The sequence below is a fragment of the Marmota marmota genome, unplaced genomic scaffold (genome assembly GCF_001458135.2).
Source record: "Marmota marmota marmota unplaced genomic scaffold, marMar, whole genome shotgun sequence".
Lineage (NCBI taxonomy): Eukaryota > Metazoa > Chordata > Mammalia > Rodentia > Sciuridae > Marmota > Marmota marmota.
The window spans coordinates 4527081-4547052 of NW_025999969.1; the positions used below are offsets into that span (position 1 = coordinate 4527081).

Genomic DNA, 19972 nt, shown 5'->3' on the forward strand with positions numbered 1-19972 from the left:
TATTATGGAACCCGAGGCTGATTCCCTCCTTTCACTCTCCTTTGTCACTCTTCTTTGGATGTTTTCTCTCTCTATGAATGTGGAAGCATAAGATAATATTAGACATGCTGCACATTACACTTTCAGGGCATGGTATTAGCAGATATATTTTTAAATCCCACTAATTTTTGTTAAATAAACCTGACTGGTCTTTCCGAAAGAATAACCCACGAGAAAATAATATTTCAGTAGAATCAGAATGTTAGAACTGACAGCATAGCAGAGATCATCTGATGCTCATGATTTCCATGACCTTGAACACTTTGTTTAACTCAATCTTGAAGAGAGTCCCAAGTCCAGCATGGAAAACGATCAAGACAGATCTGTGCATGTAGAAGGGGCCATGCAGAGACAGGAGAAGCCTAAAATTCTGTAGTTGGCCATTTTTCCTCTTGACTTCCTCCCGTGTCTCACTGGAAAACAGTTTTAGTTCAAAAACTCAATTTTCAGACGAGAGCAAAAACAAAAATGCAAAGAAGGCGAATGATTCATTCAAAGACACTGATGAGTTAGAGATGTAACGTGGGACTGCCATTCCAGCTTTCTCTGTCTGCAGCCAGTGCTATTTCCGGGTTCCCAGGGAGCCTCCTGTACCTTGCTCTAGCATGCATTTTTAGATGGACTTGATATTTGATTACCTCCCTTGGCAGGCCCAACAATCCTTGCGAAGGCACAGACTGTGTATTTGCTGATCCCTGAGGAGAAAGCTGTGATTTAGGCTCTGAGGTCTAAGAATTGCAGACTTCCTTTCTAGTCTCCCGATGAAATTGCTAATCTGGGTGCCAATGGTGTTTCTTCCACACGGACACCTGCCCACACAGCATGATTAGAAATTATAATGACGACGACGATGAGTCTTCCAGGACACCCACATCTTTTGCAAGATATTTCTGCTAATCGTCTCTACCAGAATCAGTTGGAGAAGTGTCTCTTTCTGAATGTTTCTCTCCCTTTCTAAGTCTACTGAAAATGCAGGTATAATATCAGGTGTCAATTAAAGATTTGTCTTGCCATTATGAATGTGTCATTTGAGCTTTGGATATGTGGTGTAATGAAAGGCAAGTTGTACCAGGTATGAGGACATGTGGTTCCAGCAGTGCCAAAAGTTTCCTGTGAGGCCTTGACAAAGGTTACTTCCCATCTCTGCAACTTGGCTTCTCTTTCTGTTAAATGGGCATCATTTCTGTGGGTCCTAATTTACTCATCTTGTAAGAATCAAAATGAGGTAATGCGTAAGGAATGCTTCATTAACTCTACACTGTAAATTAAAAGGATTGTTATTAAAGTTATTTTTGCATTAGTGTTATCTTAGCTCATTAAAGTGATATTTAGTGTGTTACAGTCCAGCAGTCAGTAGGGGTGAGGGTTAGGGAAGCATATTGTTGTGTGAATCCAATGTCAGGGAAGGTCAGGGCAGGTCAAGTACCAAAGTGATACCCAAAATGTTATCTTAATGTGCTCTTCATGGGATCGCCACCTTAAACAGGGAAAACAGAGAAGCCACAAGGGGCTTGGTGCACAGGGAGTAAAGAGGGCCTCAGGGACTGAAAGTCTCAATGGAGAAATGAAGGAGGTAGGAGGACAGTGAGGGCATGTGCTAGTGGAGTAATGATCTGTAGGCATCAAGCGGCAATTAGAAAAATGCCAGCACTGTCTTTGGACTTGCATATCTGGAGTGTGGGAGGACAGGCAGACACACACAGGGAGGCTGTAGGGAAAACAGCATCCTCAGGGTAGAGCCTTCTCCAAGAAAACTCTCCCAGTGCCCTCCAAGGAGGGCGGAGCTGGTTCCTAAGCTGCTTCTGGCCAGGAAGATCCTTCTCATTTATCTATCTTTGCATCCCTGCTATTTACATAGTACTTTGCTCACAGTACTATTTTTTTTTTTTTTTGAAATTATTTTGGGCCTGACTTTTTAATTTAAGGTCTGAGTACCTCAAGGAATGCTCAGGAGAGTTTCTGATAGGAAGGAGCTAACTTGGATGATTCCATTTCTTTTTTTTGGTTCACCATTTCCTCATCTGAAAAGTTGGGCTCCATGACATGGTTTCTATGACACTCAGTACCTTCACTGAAGGGAAAACATTTTTCTAAAACTAGTATTAACAACAACAAAAAAAAGATGTGAATATGTAGATATTTTTGTTATAGTGCTGTGGGTTCGGAGATGAAGTGGAACGTTCCCTAATGTTTGGTACAAGATTTCAGCTTGTAGACTCAGCTGGGATGGTTTTAGCTCTTATTCTACCTGCCCACCTCCCTATGTGCGGAAAATGGTTGGGATTTGCTTTTATTTCTTCTGTGGTCTTTGGTTGATTTGGTGAGTCCGATAAACTGAGTTGAGGAAAAACTGAATTCTGATGGAAAAATCTGAAATAAATAAAATTACCACAGTTCTTTGAAAAGGATTTCCCCCCAGGTTAGGTTACATAGCTTCCCAAACTCTCAAGGTGGATACTAAGAAGTCCAGGCACACTGCATCTCCAGAAACCCATCACTGTGTCTTTCCTTCTCAGGAGCACAGGTAGAGAGGCTCCCTTTTGTTCAGTAAAACAGGGCCAGTGTCATCTTTGAAACCTTCAAATGAGGTTTGGGAAGATGATTCTTTATATAATGTCCATCCAAATGTAAAATTAAAAATTTCAACAATTAATGGAATTTTTTTTTGTTTTGTTTTTTAGTCACCAATTTCTTTTTTGGCAAGTTTGGCTTTTGCATGATTTTGTTTTATTTTATCTTATTAAAAAAGACTGTTTAGTTCAGCTCATTTCTTGTTGCCAGTGAGCTTTAAAAAAAAAAAAAACCTGATCAAGTGCATTTGAAATGCTTTCAATTTATTATAAGAGCAACAAAACTTGCCATGTCACTTTATATAATGTCTTCTATTGTATTCAGTGTCATCAGTTCTTTTCGTGATGGAGTTTTGGTTTGGCTGGAAGTAGCGTGAGGCTGTTCATCCCCCAGGAATGTTCACCTGTTGATGCTGGGAGTTATAAACTAGTTGGAGATTTCCTATATACTCTCCCCTAGCTTCCACTAATATTACCCAACCAAAGTATGCTTATTAAAACTAAGAAAATGGCATGGTATAACTTGACTAGTGAAACTATTTAAATTCCCCCCATTTTTCACTCTATCATTTTTCCGTTCCAGGATGCTGTTGAGGATACTACTTTGCATTTAGTAATCACATCTTCATAGTCTCCTCTAGACTGTGACTTGTCTCTTGTTTTTCATGACTTTGACACTTCTGAAATGTCATGATAAGGTATTTTGCAGCATGTTTCTCAGTTCCAGTGTCTGTATGCTTTCTCACGATTAGGCTGGGGTCATAGCTTTCTGGGAACACTACCACAGAGGTGAAGTATCTTTCTTGAGCATTCATATCAGAGAGTGCATGAGTTCAATAGGAATTATGGTATGATAACCTTGATGGTGGCCAGTTTTGTTTTGTTTTATGTTTATGAGGAAGACCAGTTATCTGGGACTATTAATACTCTGACACCATTGCAACTTACTGATTAGTCTTCAAATTTCTAACTTCATTATGAGGGAAAGCTCAAACTCCCAAAGTGCATGGGTCCCATATCTCAATTAGGACCTATGGATAGCATCTGAGGACTGTGTTGAGGCTTGCTGGACCCTGCCCTCCATTCTCAGTCCTGGCCCACCTGAGGGATGAGTCATGTCGCAGTGCTGGGTTTGTGCATGCTTATCCAGCACACAGCACAGGGATTGGCACCTGTGTCAGAAACCAAATTTCCAAAGAAAAGAAAGACATTACAAAAAGTAGGGAGATTGAGAGGTGGACCCCACCTATCCCTCACACTGACTTCTGACAATGATACTAATAAAGGTCAACCATTTACCCATCAGGCAAAATTCTTTATACAGGACAAAGTGATGAAATGTGGTAGAGGGAGTGCTCTTTTATATATATATCTGATAAGGGCACAGAAGTTTCCTTACCTCTGCACCCAAACCAGAAGGTTGGAAAAGAGAGGGTTTCTCGGCTCTTTTTTTCCCCTCAGTAGCTTCATGCATTGATGCATTGTGCATTTGTTTTGAGTTTTTCCTATTCTGTACTATTCTCAGAGGATGCACAGAAGGGTTGGCAAGAGGAAGTTTTGGTGACTAGAGCTAGAAAAGGAACCTGTTTCAAGCCACAAAAGGTTTGAGGGTAGAATCTCAAGTCATAAATGAGATGGTCTTAGTGAAAGGGTATTGCGGTGGGTACAGTGGGCAGGCTGCAACTGTTTTGAGGGTAATTCTTGGTTTGCTCATTCTTACCTATGGGATGGAGCCATTTCCCCCTCTGGCATTTGTCTTCATGGTGTCCTATAATTTTTTGATCCCAAGGTGTAGCATTAGGAGAAACTCTGCAATATTGGGAGCAGTGTGTCTGCCTGGGGGAGTACCTGCATTTTGTTAACTATTGTAAAATTTGTCTATTTCTATTCGATGGTGCTGGGTTAGAGTCTGGGAAGAATATGGAACATAGTAAATTGACCTTGTTTTCTCCTCTGAGTTCTAATAATATTGGCATTAAAAGGAAAAGCTTCAACAGTCATAATTTTCATTAAAAAATAGCCTGATTCAGAAGAATTGGCTCATTTCATATTATTGCTTGGACTGGAGACGAATCTGACATTTGGTATTTTCATAATTGAGAACATAACTTGCTGACTTAAAAAAAATCACAACATTTTGTGCTTGGTCTTAGGTACTAAACTTTGAGCTCTTTGATAATAGGGATTGTGTTTTTCTCTTTGTACCATCCATTTTCTCCCAGACCACACACATACGTATAGAAAGTGGTTAAGTAGCAAGCACTTGTTGAAAAGCAAGAAACTTTTAAAAAAGAAAAATAAATTTTTTTGAGAAGCTACCCTTTATTGTTTATTTTTGGAAGAGAGAAATCCACCCTTATAAGGCAACTCATTTTCTAAAGACAGCCACCAAAAATAGAGAACATTGAGCTAAGTGTTTATTTACTCATTGATTTAATTACCATTCTCATCAGGTGTGCCTGTCAGCTCAGCTTATGATACAGAATCTTTGGAAATGCTTAACCTCACGCCCCTCTGGGTAAGGGAGACAGGGAAGGATGCTGCTTACATATATTAATCTTCCCCTTGGCTCAGATATTATATCTTAAAGCCTCAAAACTGGATTCTTCTTCTTTTTCTTGTTATTTGATCCTTTTCAACATCTACCTATATGAGGATGTGGGAATAATAATGAAAGGGCAAGTTTAATCTTAGACTAAATTAATTTTCCTTTAATTATTTTATTTTATTAAACTTTATAATGAGCCAGGCACTTTGTGAACACATGGTTGATAGGCTCTCAGTCTGCCATTAGGGTGTGCTTTCTTGGTTTGTCTTCCTTCAATTGCCTGACCTGGAGCTGGGTGTGAGTGCAGACTTTGTGTGATGTTATTTTGTCAGAGCAAATTGAAGAGCCTCTGTGATTCCAGAATTGTCATGCCAGACTCACAGTGATCTCTGAGACCACTTATATCTCATGTCATCTTGGTCAGGGGCAACCATCAGAGAATCTACCATGACATTATTGCTATTTGTTCCTGCTCATATACAGCCTCACTTCCAGTAATATTTGAAGCTTTGGTTCTCCTGTAGAACTGAAAGGAAGATTGTGGGTGCTCCCAGAAGTATACAGGTACCTGTGTAATGGAAAAAGACAGCGTTGGCCTTGGAGTCAGAAGACCTAGGTTTTCATTTCCTGGCTCTGCTGTTTTCTAGTTGTATGACTCTAGACAAGTACTTCCTCTTCTCTGAACATTCATCTCTTCATCTGTCCAATGTGGACAATATCTGCCTTATAGTGTTGTCATCTGTTAATGCATGTAGGGTACCTACCTTAGGGTCCAGTACTTAGTCTTTATAAATACTAAATGAATAGGTTTTTTCACATGTCTGATTTTTCTGGTGACAGGCCCATAATCCTCCTCTGTCTTCAATTCAGAGGTAAGGAAGAAGGGCATGGAGTGATTGTGTGGTAAAATCCACTTTAATTCTAGCTGTGAGAAAAAGAGCAGTGAAAATGTGGTAAGCAATTGCTTCTAAAAAGCTTGGGCTAAAAGCGCTTGATGGATTTGTACTGGCTTCCCGGTAGACTCATCTCTGTACTGCCCACATAGCACAATTAATAGTTATTACTCGAGAAGGAACAAATAAAAAAAAAGAAGAAGAAGAAGAAGAAAAAGAGAGCAGGCATAAAAACATCCTTTCATCTTCCTGAGATGGTCCTCTTTGTCAGGTCTGTGGAGCCATACCTGTGAATCATCTTGGGAAAACACATTGTGGGTGACTAGAAGGAAGATCTTGTGGCTCATTTCTTACCCACTTCCTGGGTTGGGGAAATGTCTAAGCTCATCTTTCTTATCTGCTGATGCCTTGTCAATATCTATTACCGTTCCCCGTGCATCTTCACAATGAGGGCCTCTTTCTCACATTCTCACGCCAAACACATTGCTAGTGTAGAGAGCCAGTTACTTTCTGGGTTGAAAACTTGCAAAGGAAAACCAGAATAAAATCAAAGGTAAACATGGTGCTATGGAAAAGCACTGTACTAGGAGTACAGAGATGGGAGTCTGAGTGTGAGCTCAGTGAACGTCCGTGAAGCACTCAAGCCAGGTCTGTTTTCTGTGGATACAAATGAACCATGTCTCTGCTGTAGACTAGCCTTCTCACCTTGACTGCTTCACTCCCATGTTCCTACACTGTGTGGATAAAGCTTTCACAGTTGTAGACTTGAGGCCTACATTAGAAGGGGACCCTGACATTAAGAATGAGTGCCCCAAGTATACATCTTATTCTCCTACAACTTCTTAAAACAGAATGTAAGAGAAGATCATGGAATTTGGTGTCCATCCCTGGGTTTGAATCCAGTTGAAGCAGAAGTGCTTTTGGGTGAGCTATATAATGTCTCTGAGCATTCAGCTTGTCGTTGGTTAAATGAAATAAAGTACGTTATTGTCAGACTTGAAGATGGCACATGTTGTAATGTGCCCAGCAGAGAACAAGTTCTCCAATCAATGGCTACTGTGATTCTTGTTATTATTATCTGTAACCATAATTATTTTCCCTGGCCCTACGGGTAGGCAGTGACTACATGAAATATTGGTTAATATTAGATAGATAGAAACTATGAAGTTCTATCTATATAGTGAACAATGTCATTAAAAAGAGCTCAAAATCAATACCACTGTCTTTTTTTTTTTTTAATTTCCACTTATAGATTATTTGTCTCCAAGTATTGGGTTGTTTCTTTTTGCTACATCTCTTGAATTTTTTCCTGTATTCTACTTATTACCCTAAGCCAAACTCTCTCCTCTGGCTCTAGTTGTGTTTCTTTCTCCATACTAGCCCTGGAGTCCTGGTTCTCAAGGTGTGATTCACAGAGCAGCAGCATCACCTGGGTGCTTGCTAGAAACAGCATATCCTACACCCTGCCCAGACCTGCTGAGTCATGGGTCTGTTCTCGGCAGTGTTATGGAGCCTCAGTCCATTGATTCTTGCTACCTTTATGCTCAAGTGTACATGCTTTTGCTCCCCTCTTTTATATCTACCTCAATCAAAATTGCAGTTCATTACCTTGACCCTGGTCTCCACACTTTTTCTCTTTCCCCTTGTGACCCTTCTCTACCCCACAAGGTAAGATCTAAAATTGTTCATTGGATCATATCCAACATACACTGCCCCCCATCCCCAATCACACAAAGGCTTCTGTGGTGACTAGAAACATCAAAAAGATCTTTCTGTGGCCTGCAAAGCCCTATGAGATGGGTTATCTCACACCCTCATCACTTTACTTACTCAGTAAGCTATAGACACACTGGCCTACCTTTGGCCCAGGTTGTAAACCACGCTTGTCCCCACCTGACCTACCTCTGTCTTTATACTATATTGGCTTGGAGTTGTGATGTAAGCATTAGCTCAAATGTCATATTATTAGATGTCTTTCTAATCTTTGACTAAAGTGGCACACCCTCCTGCATTCCATCCCTTGCCCATGATCTTGTTTTATATTCTGTCTAGTAATAAAGTTTCTCTGGATGCATGATTTATATACATTGCAAACTGTTTTGGTGAGAGATAGTTTAGTTTTAATAATCATGATGAAGATTTCCTGAGTGCCTGCTACATGCTGGGTATTGTGTATAATAAATAAAATGATTTACTGGATCATTTCATTTTGATTATTTCTTTTTCCTTAATGGGTTATTTGTTTATCTTTTTGTTTTCCTCTTGTCTTAGGATGCTAGCTCCTTGAGGGGTGACTTTTTCATCTCTGTCACTAAACTGTGGAAGATCTTTGAGCAGGAAGTGTTGGTTAAGGAAATGATTGGCTCCTAGTAGGTTACCATTTGGAAGTGTGACTATATGAAAAGAAAGAACAAAGAGTTCTCTCTCATTTTCTATTTCGGATACGTTTCTGAAGAAAATACCCTCAAATTTTTCTTAGTTTTCACCCAGGAGAAGGAATCAGGTACTGGAGCTGATTTAGGATTTGTTCTAGTGGCCCTGAATGTAGATGTAGAGCCTCGGATTCATCCGACTGTGCTGGGAGAGAGGTTTTTGAGTGGCAACTTAATGAGAACAAATCTTTTCTAAAGCCTTAAGTTTGGCGTTTGGCATGGTTGGAAATACCAGGCCTTCCGACTTTTACGTTCTTTGTGCGCACGTCGGTAATGTGCGTATGTGAACCTTTTTATTATTATGGACTCAGCCGGCAGTAACCATGGTGAGTAGACCTATCACACAGCATTTTTCTGAGTCAGTTTAAAATGCTGACAATTAAATATACCGTACTCTTTTAAGCAATCCATCAGTCTCCCTTGTTGTCATGGTGACCGGAGTATATTTAGAAATGTGACAAGTACACTGAGTTCAATTGCACTTTTGCCAAAACATAGTTTTGCAGCTAAAATTGAATTTCCTGATTGAAGATCCAAGTGCTGTTAAGGGGGCATGATGGTTTCTATACATTATGCTGGAAGTATAACTTACATCATTCTATTAAATCAACCATTAAAGTCTTATCATGCTTTGAAGGTATTGCCGCTTTGAAGTGGTTATACTTAAAGTTGATGAAATGGAGTGAAATAAAGGGGCATTCTGCTTTTTCCATTAAAAGTGAAATTGGGCCTTGCCACTGTAATTAATGATTAACTCAATATATTTATAAAGAAATTGTAGGTAAGTGTGCATATGTCTGTTCCTCAGGATAGATTTCTAATTTAAAGGAATTTTTCAAGGGGCTTCTTCCCTCTGTCCTGCTTCTAATCTATTCTTAGTAATATGAGAACATCCTTTTTTTCTTTGGCTCTGACCTCAGATTGACAAGCGTCCTATTTTTCCCCCAACCACATTCCTTTTAGATCTTTTTGTTGTTGTTGTTATTTTTATTTGAGACAGGGCCTTGCTTAGTTACAGAAGTAACTAAGAGCCTTGAACTTGAGATCCTCCTGCCTCAACCTCCTGAGTAGCTGGGATTATAGGTGTGCACCAGCACACTCACCTTTTTCTCCTTCTAGAGTTTCAGTGAGGTAAAAAGATAAAATGAAATATGACTTTTTTTTTTTTTTGCCCAAAGGGGGGGAAAAATCTTATCAGGAATTGGTTTGAATCCTCACTTCCTTGTCATCCTCTGTCTTGTCAACACAGTGCTGGGAACCATGTTGGGTCTGTACTACTTGCCCATTTTGTCACCTAAAGTTTAGGAACTTGCATAGTTGCTGGGTCATGCTTATAACTGTGATTTCATTCCTGGCCATAGACTGATTGTTCTGCTCTTGAGGTGAGAAGCCAACAACACTCTTGGGTAATTTTCCTTCCCTTTTGTCATCTCACTAAATGAATTGGCAACTGAGATAGATTTTGAGCTTCTGAGAATATTCAGTTAGACTGCCTTTGTTTTGCCTTGAACATGTACTTTTTGGCAGGTAAGAAACATCATAGTTACAATAACAATGGTTAAAAGATTTACTGGGGGCTTAATATATGCTAGCTAGCGAGTGTGCATAGTAAACTCTTTAATAAATTATTTCATCAGGTCTACACAATTTTTTATGAAGTAGTCTCACTGTCATTCTCATTTTATATCAAACAGGCTCAGAGAGATTTTGCATCTTTATCAAGAGTAGTAATCCTAAGTAGTAATTCTGATCCAGGTGCCCTGTTAACCACTGCTTACCCTATGGAAGGCACCAGTGAATTTTTTTTTTAAAACTAACCTGTGATCTACTCTTGGTGAAGTCATACAGGTGTTTCAGTGTTTCCAGAGGCTCCCTGGAGTGATGGTTCCATAATGATGAACAGGTAGCAGGATGTGAAAGTAGAGCTGAGCCATTCCATCTTTCCTATGGGTTTTAGAACTGAAAGTTAGTGATGGGCAGAGAGGGGGCATAAATCCTGTGTAGCTCAATGGTTATATCTCTAGATTAGTTTCTTAAAAATGGGTTTTATTTATTTATGACTATTGGTATATGCCATATTGGAACTTAGTAGAAATCAAAGATATCTTAATAAAAAATACCCATATATAAAAATATATATGTACATTTTTGAAAACAAAATCAGTGAGAAAAGTCTTATCTGGATTCTGTATTTAATGAGTTAGGATACATATTTTTGATTCAAGTTCATAAAGAAATCCAGCCTCGCCTAACTATCTGGTTAGGAAAAAAGGAAAAAGGGAGGTAATGGTGGATTTTCTTTTTAGATATTATACCAAAATTTGACAGTTTTGACGACGACTAAGAAAAAAAAAATGTGTAGCTTATAAAGGTTAATTCCAGTGTGGAATGTGAAGTCACATTGAATCTCTGTTGTATTCAATCCATTGGTCTAATTTTCACTTTGGTTGGCTCTCTTCTTTTGATTTTGTCACATTGTGGATTGGTCATTTGGAAGATAAAGGTTCACTGAGTTCTGCAGATCTTCCATACATTGACGTGTTTTATTCTATAATGAGAAAAAAAGATAATTTTCAATAATTTTACCTCCAATTTCGTCAAGAAAGTATTTGTTGTATTAGGAAGATGTTAAGTACACCTTAATATATGTGAGGTTTTCAAAATTATAATTTTCACTTTAAAACTTGAATCTTATTATTGGCAACAAATCCTGTTAGTTGTTTTCCTCTAAATGATAGGCTTTCATGGTTTATTTGTAAGAAAATGTCTGGAAAAACCTAAGTTTAAACAACTGTAATGTGTCAGTCATTGTTTCAAGTAAAATGATGTTCCCTGGAAGGATTGGTAAGTTAGCAGCTGTCAAATCCAGCATTTCTTGGAAATAACTATTGTAGTTGGATATTTAGCCGAGGTACTTCATGGATACTTTCCATTTCCTCATACGGAATATTAAGAAGATTTGTATTCAAAGATAGAGATTTAATACTGTTGTTTTTTTTAAATTTTGTGTTTCTTCTTTTTAAGTTATACATGACAGTAGAATGTATTTTGACATATTTTATATACATAGAGTATAACTATTAATATTTTTTCAATGCATTGGGATGGTTTAAGTGAAACTGGCTCTCTGTCCAGCTTAACTGTATGTGTCCTGTTGTGAGAAATACAGTGACTACCACTTCAGTTTGGTGTTGCTGCCTTGATTCATATCAAAACTCCAACAGTTTTACCCACAATTGTCTTTTTATCATTAGCAGAAATGTCAGTCAATACAGTGTGAAAACCTCATGGCGTCTTAGCATTATGATAAAAATAGTTTTGAACTGGTAGATTTCTGGAAAGGTTTTGAGAACCCTGACATATATATGGATCACACGTTAGAGGCCACTGATAGAACCCAGGACCTTTTGGGTTTGTTTTATTTTTTTTTTAATTGACACATAAGGATTGTACAAATTTAGGGGGCACATTGTGGTATTTTGACACATGTATAATGCGTAATGATCAAATCAGGATAATTAGCATTTCTATCATTTCAAACATTTATCTTCTCTTTGGGGTGAAGCATTCAAAATCCTCTCTTCTAGCTACTTCAAAAAATATATCAAACACATCATTATCGACTTGACTCACCCTGTTGTAGAGAGCATACCAGCACTTATTTCTCCTCACTATAACTTTGTGCCTATTGACCAAACTCTCCCCAGCTTCTCTCCTCTCTGCTGTCTCCAGCCTCTGGCAACTGCTGCTCCACTATGTTTATGAGATCTACTTTAAAAAATTCCACCTAAGAGTGAGTGAGATAATGCAGTATTTGTCTTTCTGTGCCTGACTTATTTCACTTAGTGTAAGTAAACTTTAGGTTCATCCAGGTTGTCATCAATGACAAGATTTTATGGCTGAATACTATTCCATTGTGTATATAAACTATATGTTCTTTATCTATTCACATGTTGTAGTGGTTTGTGCACATACACATACTCACCTATAAAACACACTTTGGGATATTGTTCAACTTTAAAAAAGATGAAAATTCTGACACTTGAAACAACATGGTTGGAGCTGTAGAACATTATGTTAAGTGAAATAAGCATGGAAGAGAAAAATACTGCACTATCTTTCTTTCATATGGAGTTTAAATAGTCAATCTTAGGAACAGAGTACAGGATAGTGGTGTTCAGGGGCTGGACGGAAGGGCATTGGGAAGATGTACAGCATAGAATAAATGATAGTTAAACTATTGAATATGTGAAGTTTGATAACAGATCTTGAATCTCCCCACTGCATGCACACACACCATGAGATTATTGATGTGCATGTATGAGTAAGCTATAATGAATCCTATTTATGTATAATTATGATGCATCAATAAAAAATAAACAGAAATTGGCAATTATATAGAAGTGATCAATCCACATGTAGTTATATCAAAAACATCAGGTCATATAAAGTAAATATCTGTAACTTTTGTATGCTAATGATATCTCAACAAAGATGTTAAAATTGATAAAAACAATCCAGTCTTTTTATTATACAGGAGAGGAGAGTGGAAGGAGACCTGCTTAGGGTGGCGGCATGAATAGTGACAAAGCTGGGCAAGAACCCAGTTGCTAGTGAATTCCTCTTTTTATTTATTTATTTATTTAATCCTTTTGATTCCTGGTTCAGTTTCAGGAATTTCAAAACTTCTTTCCTTTTTTCTCTTCTCTTTTCTTCTTACGTCTCTTTCTTTCTTTTCTACAAGGAACTGAGCCCAAGGGTGCTTAACCGCTGAGCAACATCCCCAATCCTTTTTTACATTTTATTTTGAGACAGGGTCTTGCTGAGTTGCTGAGGGCCTCACTGCGTTGCTGAGTCTGGCTTTGAACTTGCAATCTTCCTGCCTCAGCCTCCTGAGCTGCTGGGCTTAGAGGTGTGTGCCACCGTGCCTGGCCTCCAAACTTCTTTCTTGAAGATGATGATGACAAATGTACATACGTATTGACTCATTTAGGTTTAATTCTATTTTTTTTTTTTTCAAACTGTCACACACTTTCAACAGTTTCCCTGCTCTTCATTCACTCTGTTCTCTTCTGTTTTGCAGTGGCAACCAGGGTAGTTCTAAACAGAACAGGTGTTTTCTTTGCCAAGCCTGAGGAAAGTGACAGGATCCCGTGACTCCTTGTTCATTTTCTGGATAAAACTCAGGTTTTATCTGTAGGGGGGAAAAAAGAGTCCATGAGTTTGGGTTGAAGGGACCATTTTTTTTTTCTGGATTAAATTAGGTAAAATTATAGGAAAGAAAGTTCTACATACTGCTATCATTTTCATATTCCTACATGTCGTTTCCCTGAACACCCCCATCCATTATTCTCTTCCCCCTTCCTCTTTCTCACCCCCACTTTCCCTATCCTTCAGGAGGGAATTTGCCCAATAAATATGTCTCTTACCTTTGCTTTTAGTTATGGTTAATATTTGGTGGGGGGATCTGTTTTCTTTAGTAAAACTAGTCACACTCTGAAATTGTAATGAAGAAGGCTGAGAAAGGCAATAGAATTGGACCCAGATGTCATATGTTCCCTTTAACACCTCTCTTCCATTTTAGAGTGGTATTCTGGGGGAGCTAGGGTTGTGGGGGCCTCTGTGTGTGAACATTTGTGAGCAAATCTGGTAACGTGTGAAAGGCTTGCAGAACCTCGACTGTATTGTTCTCTTATTTTCAACAAGTTGGATATTCTTACGCAAGACCCCGTCTTTTCTTTCTTCTCACTCAGCTTTCACTTGTCTTCTCCACCTGTGATCTTTTTGAGTCAGGTTTTATTAGCTTCTTCCTGATCCTTCATCCATGTCTTTCTTGGCTCCCCCGAGGAACAATCCCATTTAACCTTTAGTTTACCCTTGTGCATTAGCAGTTCTAGTCCTGGAACTCTAATGACTTTTTCTTTCTACAAAATTGATGTTTCCTGCAAACCATTTTGTCCTCTTCTTCATTCTCTGTTAAGTGTGGTCTTTTCTAGCAGTGTGTAAGTCTAGTGGTAGCTGACTGAACCCTTCAAATGTGTTTCCTGTCTTGTTTAGGCTTCCGAAGGTTGGGACTGTCTCACGCTTAGTGAATCATAGAAGCCCCGAGGAGGTGTTGAATGGATTTTACCCAGCGTTCTTTTCTTTGGAGGGCATCCTTCAGATTTTTATCTAGAGATCTGAGCTGTTGTCTCTCTCCCACTACTGTGCTGCTAAACTCTGAAACACAGAATACCAATGCCCATCTTTTTCTGCACACTCCCTCCCACTGCCAGATATCACATGTGCCTTGTCTGACAGATGGCTGTTTGGCCTCAACTTGAACACTTCCAGCTCTCTGTAAGGCAGTTGGTGGACAGCTTCATTTAAATTTTTTTTTTTCTTTGTATGGCCCTGAAACTGAACTTTCAATCATTTCAACCTCATTATTTCTAATATTTAGCATATTTTGGAAGAGTACAGTATGGCTCACACATGAGATGTCCTCAAATACTTGAAGAGAGCATGAATTCCCCCATCTGCTTTCTCTCCTCCTTCAGACTTGGCCTTGCTACTTACATCTAAGGAAAAGCCAGGGATGGTCATAACCTTTGTGCTTTCACCATTTCTGCATCATTTTCTGGATTTTTACCATGTCTTCCAATTATCTGGGCCTCTTTCAAGCCCGTAGTGGAAACAGTAAGAAGGTTTGGGTCTGCCAGCTGGGTTATGATTTTTAGTACCACACTTATTAGATGTATGTGAACTGGATGAGGCCAGTTCGTCTTTCTAAGCCTCGGTTTCCCCAGATTCAAAGTGGACATCATAATGACTTCCAAGAATATTTTTAAGGATAAATGTATGTAGCTTGCTTTACCCAGTTGCTGAAACATAATATGGTTAGTAAAATTACTTTTTAAAATTTATTTTTAATTTTTTTTGAATGCAGTTTGTTTTCTTTTTTTGTATTTTTTTGTGTATATTTAAAGTATACAACAGGATGAGATGCATGTATAGTAAGATGGTTGCTATAGAGGGACAAATTAACATATCCATCATCTCACAGTCATCTATTTTTTCCCTCTTGGGACAAAAACAATTACAGTCTACCCATTTAACAAAAATCCCAAACATAGTGTATCATTATTAACTATAGTCCAGGTTTTACATTACATTTCAACTTGTTCATCCTATGATTTGCTACTTTGTATCTTTTGAGCTATATGTGCCCATTTTCCTACCTACACGCCTTCCTTTCCAAACTTGGTAACCACTATAAATGTCACTTATCTGGACGAACGGATTTTTGTTTGGTGTATCTAGTGATTCCAATGATTCCCTTTCTTTCTTTCTTCTTTACCTTTTCTCTGTTTTCCTTCCTCCCTTCTTTCTTCTTTTTTCTTTTTCTTTTTAGTTGTAGGTAAACACAATATCTTTTTTTAGAGAGAGAGAGAGAGAGAGAGAGAGAGAGAATTTTTTAATATTTATTTATTTTTTTTCGTTTTTTGCGGACACAACATCTTTGTTTATATGTGGTGCTGAGGATCGAACCCGGGCCGCGCGCATGCCAGGCGAGCACGCTACCGCTTGAGCCACATCCCCAGCCCCCAGTATCTTTATTCATCTATTTTCATGTGGTGCTGAGCATGGAACCCAGTGCCTCATACATGTGAGGCAAGTGCTCTACCACTAAGCCACAGCCACAGCCCCCCATCCCCCACCTTTTTTTTTAAATATACATGTAATTGGTGCTTAAAATTCATTATTTCAAGAGTTCCCCCCCCCCTTCTTCCTCTTTCTCTCCCTTTCTGGATTTTATCAATACCTGTACTCCTGTAAAAATCCTCATCATCTCTAAATTTGTTTTCTTTCTATTTTTATGTAGAACTTTTTTATTTTCATGTAAAACATTATTTTCTTGGTAGATACCGTTTTCCTCTACATGAAATTTCTAAACTGTTCAGGTCTTTCTGATGGTTAATGGTTGGCTCAGCTTGCTTTGCTCCTTGCTGAATATCTCACCTAATAAATTTTGGAATAATTTAGTTGTATATTTTTTAAAAATTAAATGTTCGATTAGTTTCAGTTCAACAAACAATTGACTAAGCACATCTCATCAGGTATTCGTTGGGCTAAGTGTTATAGGGATTACAGGGAATGCCTTGTTCATGTGTCTCATTCAATCACCTTTTTTTTTTTTGAAGTATCTACTAAAGGACTAAATTTTGAACTTGGGGTTATAATTCAAGAATCTATTAGTCAAGGTACCTCTCTTAAAGATGCACAATCAACTAAAAGTGATAAATCAATGCGGTAATTTTAGTGGTCTGTATGTATAACTGGATATTATGGTGGTCTTAAGAAAATTGCTTCATCCAACATTTTTGGATCTGGAAAAACTTCACATCAGAGGAGACTATTAAGGTTAAGTAGGGGCTCCAAATCTATGAGAAAGACGGAAACTCATTGGGGTTTGGTTATGTTTTGTTACAGGCTGTTTTTGTGAGAAACAACCTCTAAATTGTGTTTGTTACTCTCAGCAAACCCTACCCATTGTGTGCATCCCAAATCTCCCATTCTTCTGCTCAATTTAGGAGCCTTAGGATCAGCAGAATAACTTCTCAAGATAGATGTGTTAGTATGGGCTCACTGCGGGGACCCAGTTATTACTTTAATGAATATTCTACATTTCCAAGTAGGAATACAAACGTAAATGCATAAAAATAATCTCATGATGCTAGGACTCGTAAATTCTTGTAAAAATGTGTAGTGCTTGAGGGTTTCCTGAGTATCTTAAGTGCTGTTTCTGATAGATATTAGCACAAGAATTAACACTGAATAATTTTATGTGGGAGGTTTGCAGTTAATTTTTCAAAGCGATCATGCTGTATTATCTGGCTTTACTTTTTATTATAAGACCAGGTCTATGCTTAACCAGATGTCTAGGAAAAAGTCCTTTTGCTTCTCTGTGCCTCGGCATTGTTTTTCATTAAACAAGAAGATTCTTATTACTACTAGTAATAACACTAATTGTACCTCACTGGGTTGCAGTGAAGAATTACATCATTTTTCTGTGAGAAAGGGCATGTATATAGCTGGTAACTATTGTTGATGTAAGATGTAACTTTTGAGTGACCAGATTGGCAGCTACTTTGTCAAGGTGAGTTCAACTTAATTAATTCTTACCTGGTTGTCCAAGCTTTTTGAGTTTGAAACCTTTTTATTTTTATTTTATTTTATTTTATTTTATTTGAGAGAGAGAGAGAGAGAGAGAGAGAGAGAGAGAGAGAGAGAGAAATTTTAAATATTTTTTAGTTTTCAGTGGACACAACATCTTTATTTTATTTTTATGTGATGCTGAGGATCGAACCCAGCACCCCATGCATGCCAGGTGAGCAAGTTACCACTTGAGCCACAACCCCAGCCCTGAAACCTTTTTAGTTTCATATCTTACTCTTCTCTGATTACCCCAAAGTGCATGTTAGAAGGTACTGTAATATTGCTCAGTGAGTACTTGGTGATGGCGCATAAATACATATATGTATTTCTTTCTCTCTCTCTCTCTCTCTCTCTCACACACACACACACACACACACACACACACACATCTTTTAAGGTTCAGTGTTGAAGTTGGGCCATGAACTTATCTTTCCACTTGGGATTCCTGAAGTCTCTCATTTAATTTCTAGATTATAAGTTCCATTGATAGAACCCTTATAAATATCACATTAAGAAGTTGAACATTACCTTTAGGCCAAAGCAATTTACGCGTTAAAAATCTGATTAATTTTAACACAATCAGCCAGTGTGTCAGATGATTTCAGTGCCTCTGATCGATGCTGACAGGTGAGGAAATTAAAATCAGGGAGGGAAGCAATTAAATACTGACAAACATTACTTTAATGAGACAACCAAATCATTCATAAGCTATGGAATATGTTGTATTCTCGATAAGTATCTTAGGGTGGCAGGTGAGAGAGTGCATTTAAAAATGTTCTTCCTTTGGGATTTGAGGACTGGAGTGGAGGACATTCCATATTTTCTTATAATGCCTGTGTATTAACCTAATATCTGCCTGTTTATTAACCTAAAATTTTGATTGCTTCTGTGGGGTCAGACTTCCAGGTTTAAAATTATGGCACTATCTAATTTAAACAAATCTTAGACTAAGTAATTCTCCTGCTACTACTTCCATGGGAAACATAGGAAAATGCACAAAAGCTAGATAAAATAATTCTTGGTCTTTCCACTGTGGTTTAGTGATAACATGGTCAAGACCTATGATGAGAGAAACACAAAAATGTACATTTCATACAACTTAGATTCAAAATATTTGGGAATTTTAGGGCTAAAACCAGAACACAGGTCCTTAATTTTCCACCCCACTGTTGTATTCATATTAATACCCCATCAAGGAAGAACATCTGAGATAGCAGAGTTAGAAAGTTTCCAGTTTATTGGCTGTAATGGAAGTTTTTACAGGGCTCTGTCTTATTGCTCAGCTATATTACAGCACTTAAAATATCACACATCGTGAGATATCTTTATGCTGGTGTAATGCCACTTAGACCTTTTGTTCATTATATTAGGATCATCAGGCTAAAGGTTATGCTGCAGAAAACTTGTCTTTCATGGGGTGTGGTGATCGATTCAAGATACCATGGTTTGTGAAAAACAGGTCTCTCTGCTTTCTACACTTACCTTGTTCTTCATTTCCTTTCTCCTTTTTCTTTACTCCCTGTCATTTCTCTTGCTTCTCTCTTTCTCTCTTTTGTCTGAGCTTCATGTATTATGCCCTTTGTTTTATAAAATACAACAGATATTATTAATAATCCTCTAGCAGTCTCAACTAGGGTTTCATGAGTTTTGCTTTGCATGGATTCCAATTAATAGGTTGAACTTTTGCAAGTTTGATTATTTTTGGCTGAAATCACTTCTGGAGGTGAGAATATTTTCCTTGGAGAGGAAGGTGATTTGACAAGGGCTGCAGCCATGCCAGGTCTGGTCAGCAGTCCTGTAGTGTACAGAGGCAGCTGAGGATATCTGACTTCATTACTGAGAGGATAGGTTGGGATTTGCCAATTGTCCCAGATGTTTTTATGGGTTATGGAGAATTTTATCACATTATGAAATACCCAGGAGCTACTGAGGACACATGAGGCTGAAACCATGTGAAGAAGTTCATCGCTGGGAGACTTGAGCATTTCCCCTACTTAAGATGTGATTTATTGATGGAGGCTTCTTCATAAAAACTCACTGGTGCAGACTCTTGTTGTTTTATGACTTGTGTTTCGACACTTTGCCTGAGATGTTGCATCTATGAAACTTCATTGGGGAGATCTGAGAAAGTGGTTATGGTAACCCTGCTTGGATCCTTCCTTCTATCTCAGCTTAGTAATGTGTCACCTTCTGGTTGGACCACAGATATACAATTGGGGTACTCATTGGTGTTACATAGTAAGGATGATTTGATTCATAAGGACCATATGCAATATTTACCAAACTATAAAA

The 19972-nt window shown here is 38.2% G+C and overlaps 1 protein-coding gene across 9 annotated transcripts in view; it reads left to right on the forward strand.

The window, feature by feature from the left end:
* Positions 1 to 19972, forward strand: part of LOC107154372 (LIM domain containing preferred translocation partner in lipoma) — a 608084-nt gene that overhangs the window by 93339 nt on the left and 494773 nt on the right. The window contains exons 1-2 of one of the 9 annotated variants that reach the window (XM_048804055.1): positions 3172 to 3185; positions 14827 to 14833. The exons of the other annotated variants lie outside the window; for them this stretch is intronic. The gene's annotated coding sequence lies outside the window, so the exon portion shown is untranslated. Of the gene's footprint in view, positions 1 to 3171; positions 3186 to 14826; positions 14834 to 19972 lie in introns of those variants that run through there. 9 annotated transcript variants of the gene reach the window in all.